Consider the following 8,485-nt stretch of genomic DNA (forward strand, 5'->3'; position numbering starts at 1 on the left):
AATTTTGAAATCTAGGAGCATAATTAAACATGAAACAAACACTGCCACTAAATTACTAGCACGACTCTGCTTCTATCCTTCCTCTTTTTAGCCAGCTGAATAATAACAGATCCACAGATAGCAGACAAGTCTTAGTGTGAAATTACATATAATACAGAAGGGGCCAAGCAAATAAAATTAGTTTAGGTTTTCAGATTTACTATGCATATTAATCAGTTTCCAGTTACTACCAAAAACACCTGAGATAATCAGCTTATAAAGAGAAAAGTTATCTTGCTCACAGTTTTGGAGTCAACCATCCATTGACCCATTGCTTTTGGCCTTTGACACAAGCGTATATCATGGCAGGGAGTGTGCAGTGGACCAAGCTGCTCTCTTCACGGTGGCTGGGAAGCAAAGAGAAGACCAGGACAGGGCGGAGTTCCAAATATTGCCTTCAAGGGCACACCTGCAGAGACCAGAAGACTGCCTACTATGCTCATCTCGCGATTTCTCTTTTTTTTCCCCATCACCTCCCCTCGCTTTAACCCCTTCTTCCCCGGCTTGTTTACAAAAGCTTTGTTTCCTTTTCTCCTTTGCTAGTTTTTTTCTTTTGCCTTCCTTCTTTTCCCTTCCCTTCTTCCTACTTCCCCTTTCCTTTTGAACAATTTCTTCCAATTTCCCATTATTTATTATACATTTCGGTCCACAGATTCTCAGCCAGAGCTGCTGGTGGTAGTGCAGACTGGTGCAACCACTGTGGAATCAGTGTGGAGAGTCCTCAAGAGTAGGATTAGAGGTCCCATGTGACTCAGATATTCCCCTTCTGGGTGTCTTCCAGAAAGGATTAAAAGCATCATACCACAACAATACGAACAATATATGCACACTCGTGCTTATAGCAAGTTTGTAATAGCTAAATCTTGGGAAACAACTCAAATGCCCATCAACCAAGGAATGGATAAAAAAGATGTGGAATACTACTCAGTCATAAAGAAAATAAACTTGAGACATTTATACCTAAATGGATGCACCTGAGGCTAGAATCGTATGTGAAATAAATTGAACACACTTGTATAAATATGCCCTATTTTTTTTTTGAGACAGGGTCTCACTATGCAGTTGAGACTGACCTGGAACTCACTATGTAGCCCAGGCTGATATCAAACTCACAGAGATCCTCCTGCCTCAGCCTCCTGAGTGCTGGGATTACAGGCATGTGCCACCATGCCTGACTATGCCCTATTTCTTAAAGCTTCCACATCTCCCATTGTGCCAAGGGCTGGAGAACAAGTTTTTTTTTCTTTTATTGAGTTTATTGGTACATTTTAGATATACAGTACAATTAAATTCATTATTGGGATCTTGAACCTTTACATGACAGGTCTTGGTTCTCATTTTTTCCCCTTGTCCCTGCCCTCCCCTCACCCCCTCCTCCCCTCCCCATTTACAAACACTTTATTTCCATTTTTTCATTTTGTCATATTTTTTTCTTTTCCCTTATTACCTTTCCCCTACCCTTCCCACTTTCCCTACACCTTTAGGCCTTTTCTTCCTATTTCACATGTGGAGACCAAGTTTTTAACACATGGGGCTCTCAGGGACACTTCTCCAAACTATGCCCATAGTTTCCACTTTAAACCATTTATCCTTACAGTGATGCAGTGAGAAAGGTTCCATTATCACTTCTATTTTGCAGAGGAGAAAACAGGCACAAGCATCAGGACTTTTGTCCCTGTTAACAGCTTGTAAGTAGCACAGTCTGTATTCGAGTTACTGCTTTGCTCCAAAGCCCATTTTCGGACCAACACCACTCTCTGCTGGCCCAGGGCTGCTGAGGTACATGGCACTGGCACCATTTACAGACATTACAGTGTGATGGCACCCCATGGGGTGGTGTAACTCTGAAGCACATGTAAAGTGATAGATCATTGCAGCATTCATGATATTGAGGGTGAGAGTGAGGCCAAAAATAGAAAAGGAAAACTGACTTCTGGGTCAGCAAACAATAGCATCAAGGCCATAAGCACCTCATACAAACACAAAACCCCAGTAAAACAAAAGGTGGTAGGTTGTGGAAGAAATTCTGGGGCTACTCAGAATTTTGACCAGAGGTCAACAATCTAATCAGATCTAAATTCCTAACTCCCCATTTGTATCCTCCCAAGCCAATGCCAACAAGGACTGGGTTCAGTAGCGTGATCACTTCCCCAGAGTCCTTTGCCCCTGCCCCCTGTCTAACCCCACCCCAACTCCAGCCGAACCAACCCTTGCTCGTCCCTAGTTTGGGGTTTCATATTTCCCCATCTCTGTATGTGGCCTTCTCTGAGACTCTTCTTTCCTACCTGGAAAATTCCTACTTGGAGAATTACTAGATAATCTCAATTTTGAGCACTTTTCCAAGGCCCTTAATAATTCCATCTGGTTCGGCAGACGAGGACCAGAATCTTGCCTGGACCAGGCACTACGCTGAAAATTCAGGGGTAGGTGTAAAATTGTCTCTTGTTGACTTCCTGGAAGATGGTGCAGGACTGAGCAGCAGAGAAAGAGCCTCTTCAAGTTTGGTGTCCTGATACCGGAGTATACGGTGTGAGGAGGAGGAGGAGGGAAGTGGGTCCCAATGACCCAGGAAGGATTTGAGGTGAGAATTGAAGTTTACAGAAAGAGTATAGAGAGAGACTTTAACAAAGAGAAGGGACCAAGCAGGACTCTCCCAGAGCCCAGACTCTCAGCAAGGGAACTGTGGGCCAAACCTGCAGATGCATGGTAATTGCCGGCAATCCCACAGGCCTCCACGGAGAAATGCATGAGTGGAATGGAGCAGTGGACACACTGGTCTGCAGCGGCTGGTGAGTTATCCAGATTCAGACCTCCCCCAGGAGAGGGTGATTGGCTGGTAGCCATCTTGGAGAGGGACCGACTGAACTTGGAACTCAGAACAGCTGCAGGAAGACTCCATCTAGTAGCTCCCAGTGCCTTGGTGTGGGTGCTGAGTTCCAGTCAGGCAGGAGGTCAGGTAGCAGAGTTCAAGCTAGCAGGAGACACATACACCATTTGAGGCTCAAGGAATCTGGTTCCAGCCTCATAGCCAGAAACCGGCCTGAACTTCAGAGGAACTAAAGCGGCAGGCTGACTGGGATTATCCACTACCTCACCAAGAAGCTGCAGCTAGCTTGCTGGGATTGATCAGTTTGACTCTGGACTGTTTGCCCACATTGCCTAACAGTGACCTCAGAGACACACCTTGAATTGGACATTTTTGGGTTTTTTTCTTTTCTTTTTATTCTTTTTCCTTTTTCCTTTCTTCTATTTTTCTTCCTTTCTAGTTCTTGTTGTTGTTTTTTTTTTCTTGATTGTTTAAATATGGTTCCTGCCAGGTGTGGTGGTGCACTCCTGTAATCCCAGCACTCAGGAGGCTGAGGCAGGAGGATCGCTGTGAGTTCGAGACCAGCTTGGGCTACATAGTGAGTTCCAGGACAGTCTCAACTACATAGTTGAGACCCTGTCTCAAAAAAACAAACAAACAAAAATAAAAATAAACATGGTTCCTACTTTTTTGTTACTGTTCTGTTCTGTTTTTGTTTTTATTTTTTTCCTTTTCTCTTTCCCACCTGTCTTCTTTACTAGTTTTCTAAAGTTTTTCCTCCAGCCTTGCTTCTGATCTCTTTCTCTTCTATTTCTGTTTCTTAACCCCTAACCCCTTTTAAATCTTCTTCCCTAAGGGTAAAAATACCATATTAAGGACCACAGGTTGTCATTTTCTAAGCTGTATTTGATGCTATTGCTATTGCTGATTGTACTATTTTAGCCAAGGTGACATGTTTGTGCTAGTTAGTTGTTCTTCCTGGTATACCAAGACTGAGATTGCCTAAGGGTCTTAAAAAAAAAAAAAACCCTATAGGCCAGTGCCAAAGAACTGGCAGCTAGGCCAAGTAGGAAGAAACTTCTCAGCCCGAATAAATTGAAGAAGTAGGACCCTGCAACAGACTCAAAACTAAAAGCCAGCTACACCTGGAAGATGCTTCTGAGTAGTCATGTCCTAAGGGTTCTGAAAACTGGCAATAAAGCTACTCACCATAAGCAATTTACAAGCATTAACCCAGGAATCAAACTTAAAATTGTCTCTTGTTAATTTTGTCCTCATCAAAGACCCCTAATACAGAATCTCCAAACTATTAGTATGCACATCAGGCTCACTTGAGATGCTTTAAGCAATACTCTTACAGGTCTGTCCCGCTAGAAATTCCAATTTACCATATCTCATCAAATCTAAGATGTCATCAGATATCTGAAGTACATTTTATGTGTAACTAAGAAGGAAAATGCTTTCAATTAAATTATGACACAACGGCTTCCTTAGTACTTTGATTATAAGAAGCATACGTAAGAAGTGTTGGCATTTCTCTCAGCCATGCTGGACCTGCTTGTGTAGCCCGCATTGATGACTGGGTCCTGCTGGAGACGATGATGTTGGCCACCGAAGGCGGAGGTGCAGGACTTGCCCTGGTCTTGCTCAGCTGACAAGGTTCAGCAGTTCTTCTCCGACTGCAAAATTCAAAATGGGGCTCAAGGTATTTGTTTCATCTACACCAGAGAAGGCAGACCAAGTGGCAAGGCTTTTGTTGAACTTGAATCAGAAGATGAAGTCAAATTGGCCCTGAAAAAAAGACAGAGAAACTATGGGACACAGATACGTTGAAGTAATCAAGTCAAACAATGTTGAAACGGATTGGGTGTTGAAGCATACTGGTCCAAATAGTCCTGGCATGGCCAATGATGGCTTGTACATCTTAGAGGACGTACAAGGAATGTAGCAAGGAAAAAATTGTTCAGTTCTTCTCAGGGTTGGAAATCATGCCAAATGGGATAACATCGCCAGTGGACTTCCAGGGGAGGAGTACAGGGGAGGCCTTTGTGCAGTTTGCTTCACAGGAAATAGCTGAAAAGGCTCTAAAGAAACACAAGGAAAGAATTGGTCACAGGTATATTGAAGTCTTTAACAGCAGTCAGGCTGAAGTTAGAACTCACTATGATCTACCATGAAAACTCATGGCCATGCAGCGATCAGGTCCCTAAGACAGGCCTGGGGCTGGTAGAGGGTATAACAGCATTGACAGAGGAGCTGGCTTTGAGAGGATGAGACGTGGTGCTTATGGCGGAAGCTATGGAGGCTCTGATGATTACAATGGCTATAATGATGGCTATGGATTTGGGTCAGATAGATTTGGAAGAGATTTCAATTACTGTTTTTCAGGAATGTCCAATCATAGATATGGGGATGGTGGTTCTACTTTTCAGAGCACAACTGGACATTGTGTACACATGCAGGGATTACCCTATCGAGCTACTGAGAATGACATTTATAATTTTTTTTCACCACTTAACCCCATGAGAGTACACATGGAGCTTGGTCCCGATGGGAGAGTAACTGGTGAAGCAGGTGTTGAATTTGCAACTCACAAAGATGCTGTTGCAGCTGTCAAAAGATAAAGCAAACATGCAACACAGATACGTAGAACTCTTCTTAAATTCTACAGCAGGAGCAATCAGTGGTGCTTATGGTAGCCAAATAATGGGAGGCATGGGCTTGTCAAACCAGTCCAGTTACAGCGGCCCAGCTAGCCAGCAGCTGAGTGGTGGCTACGGAGGTGGCTATGGCGGCCAGAGCAGCATGAGCGGATATGACCAAGTTTTATAGGTAAACTCCAGTGATTTTTCAATCAAACATTGCATAGGCAGCCAAGCAGCAGTGAACAGCAGCTACTACAGTAGTGGAAGCCAAGCATCTGTGGGGGTGAATGGAATGGGAGGGGTATCTAGCATGTCCAGCATGAGTGCTGGATGGGGAATGTATTTGATCCTGATCACTGACTCTTGGTCAACTTTTTTTTAAAGGAAAAAACAGATCTTCAGTTTAACAGTTTTCACAGTCTGAGCTTGTGATTTATAATTACTGCTATCAGTGGAAATGAGGATTGTTTTAAAGACTCAAGGTTCAGTATTTTTGAACACAAGTTATCCAGGGTGTAACATCGAAGTAAACTTTAACTGTTAAACAATTTTCAGCTTTTCTCAAGTTAGTAATATTATAGGATTACTTAAGTAGTAAGTGTATTTGGGTTAAAGCAGTTGAATTATGTTAAATGTTGCTCTTATGTCACATTACATGGAACACTGTTTGGATGCATGTTGAAAAGACATGCTGTTTTGTAAAATTCAATATAGGAGCTGTGTCTGCAATTAAAAGTGAAACATTTGGCATGTTTGTTAATTCTACTTTCATTTAGTAACTTGTAAGGCACGTAAAGTTTAAGCTTTTTTTTTTTAAGTTAATGGGTAAATTTGAGACGCAATACCAATACTGTAGGATTTGGTGTTGGTGTTTGTATGAAATTCTGAGGCCTTGATTTAAATCTCATTGTAATGTGATTTCCTTTCAGGTGTATTGCACTAAGTGAAATTTTCAAATACATCTTTTACAAACTGAAAAAAAAAAAAAAGGTGTTGGTTTCAGAGATGTTAAAAAAAAATGAAGAATAATTGCTTTTTTAAATCAGCTAATGGTAGTTGGTCTGGTTTGGAGACCCAGTCATCCATGTGATCAAGTGAACCATAGGTGATTCTGTATCTCTTTGCCATGCATCTTATTCAGTCATTCTTTCATTCATTCAATAAGCACACTTTAACCCTTAAAATAAGCTCAAGTGCTATATAGTGATATGTGTAATGTGTATATATTTTATATATAATGTATATATAAAATGACAGTAGCCTTAATATGGCATAGCCAGGGATTTAGCTCAGTGGCACCATGCCTGCCTCACAAGCACAAGGTCCTGAGTTTGATCCCTGGTACTGGAAGAAATATGGCATGGTTCTCACCTTCAAGTAGTTTATACACTAGTAAAAAAGACAGGTACATTTGCATTAATAAACTTTTTGTCTCTCTTACTAGACCACAAATAAAATAATTTTCCTTTAAGTAAAATGGCTCTATTTCAGAGTCCAGAATGCTAGCCATTGCACTATAGAACGCAGATGTATTTCTAAAAGAATGAAAGAATTTGCAAACATTTTGTCTGGTGAGTAAAGACACTCATCCTTCATGTGTTAGTGCCCACTGCTCCATGCAACAGATCTGTAGACATTAAAAACCATGGGCAATAGGCCTGTTTCCAGCTAAGAAGCAACTGGCGGGACACAGTGGCACATGCCTGCAACCCCAGCACTGTGAAAGCTGAGGCAAGAGGATCACAGCTTTAAGCCCACTATGGGCAATTTAGCATTTTAGTTAGACCCTGCCTCAAAACAGAAAGGGGAAGCTGTGGCTGAAGCTCTCTATGAGGGTCCTGCGTTCATTACCTAGTACGGAAGGAAGGGAGGGAGGGAGGAGACAGTGAGTGAGAGAAAGGAAGAGGAAGAGGAGAGAAGGAGGAGGATGGGGAGGAGGACAAGGAAGACAAGGAAGGAGAAGGGGTGAGATGGAGGAGAGGAAGGAAAGGATAGATAAGGAGGAGAAGCCAGGCATTCGGTACAAATAAAAACAAAGAAGGCTATGTACTTGGCTGGAAATCACTGAAAAGGTTAACAGAATCAGGAAAAGTAAAAATGGAACACGGAAGAAAAATATGGCAAACTGCAGAGGTAGAAGATGAAGATATTGTATTAATAATTAAAAGCAGCAATGACCATAGAAGCCACTAGCACCAAGACTAAACAATGGAAACGAGACAGAATGAAGAAAAAACAGTTTTGCAACTTACAAGCAAACAGAATTCCAGTAGCTCTTGCTGACACTATGTGAGAAATTTAAAGAAGGAATGAGCTTAGTCCTATACCCAAAAGTCACTGTACTACAAAGTGGAAAAGCAATTGCTGTCTGAACCTGTAAGATAAACTAAGTATTTTCTATTATCAAAATTGCCACTCAACCCCATCTAAAAGCTTTGGGGCTTAAAGGGTAAAGACTGAGTCACACAGAAGCACGTCCTTTGGGGAACTCATGACAGCACCAGGCTGGTGAGGCTGTACTGTGCTTATGTTCACTGTGACTGCTCATTTTTTGGGTAGATGAAATGTGTTAGATGATATTACTCTCCTGGATGTTACCATTACAAGAAAATGGAACTCCCCACTTAGAGCTTTCCTGGAAACCATCCCGAGTTTCCCTTTCATTTTTACTTTTATCTTTATTAAATTTATGGGTCCATTTTAGGTATACAATACAGTTACATTCATCACTGAGATCTTTTTACCTTTACATGACTTATTTTGATTCTTATTTTTCCCCATTCCTCTCACAGCTGCTCTGCCCTTTCCAGTTTACAAATAGTTTCCAGGTTTTTCCTTTTCACATATTTTTTCTTTTCCCTTTCCCCTAACCCTCCCACTTCCTCTACTCTTTTAGTCCTTTTCTTCATATTACACAATATCAATTACACATTTTGATCCTTATTTACACTTTTAGTTTTTCATGCCAGAAAAACTATTCAGTATTTATACATGT

At 41.6% G+C, this 8,485-nt stretch overlaps 1 pseudogene; it reads left to right on the plus strand.

Annotated features, from left to right (window-relative positions):
- The first annotated feature begins 4,031 nt into the window (after positions 1-4,031).
- LOC104861100 lies at positions 4,032-5,787 on the plus strand (annotated as a pseudogene).
- Positions 5,788-8,485: the final 2,698 nt, after the last annotated feature.

This window comes from Fukomys damarensis, unplaced genomic scaffold (genome assembly GCF_012274545.1).
Source record: "Fukomys damarensis isolate Sample0158 unplaced genomic scaffold, DMR_v1.0_HiC HiC_scaffold_5, whole genome shotgun sequence".
NCBI classification, from domain to species: domain Eukaryota; kingdom Metazoa; phylum Chordata; class Mammalia; order Rodentia; family Bathyergidae; genus Fukomys; species Fukomys damarensis.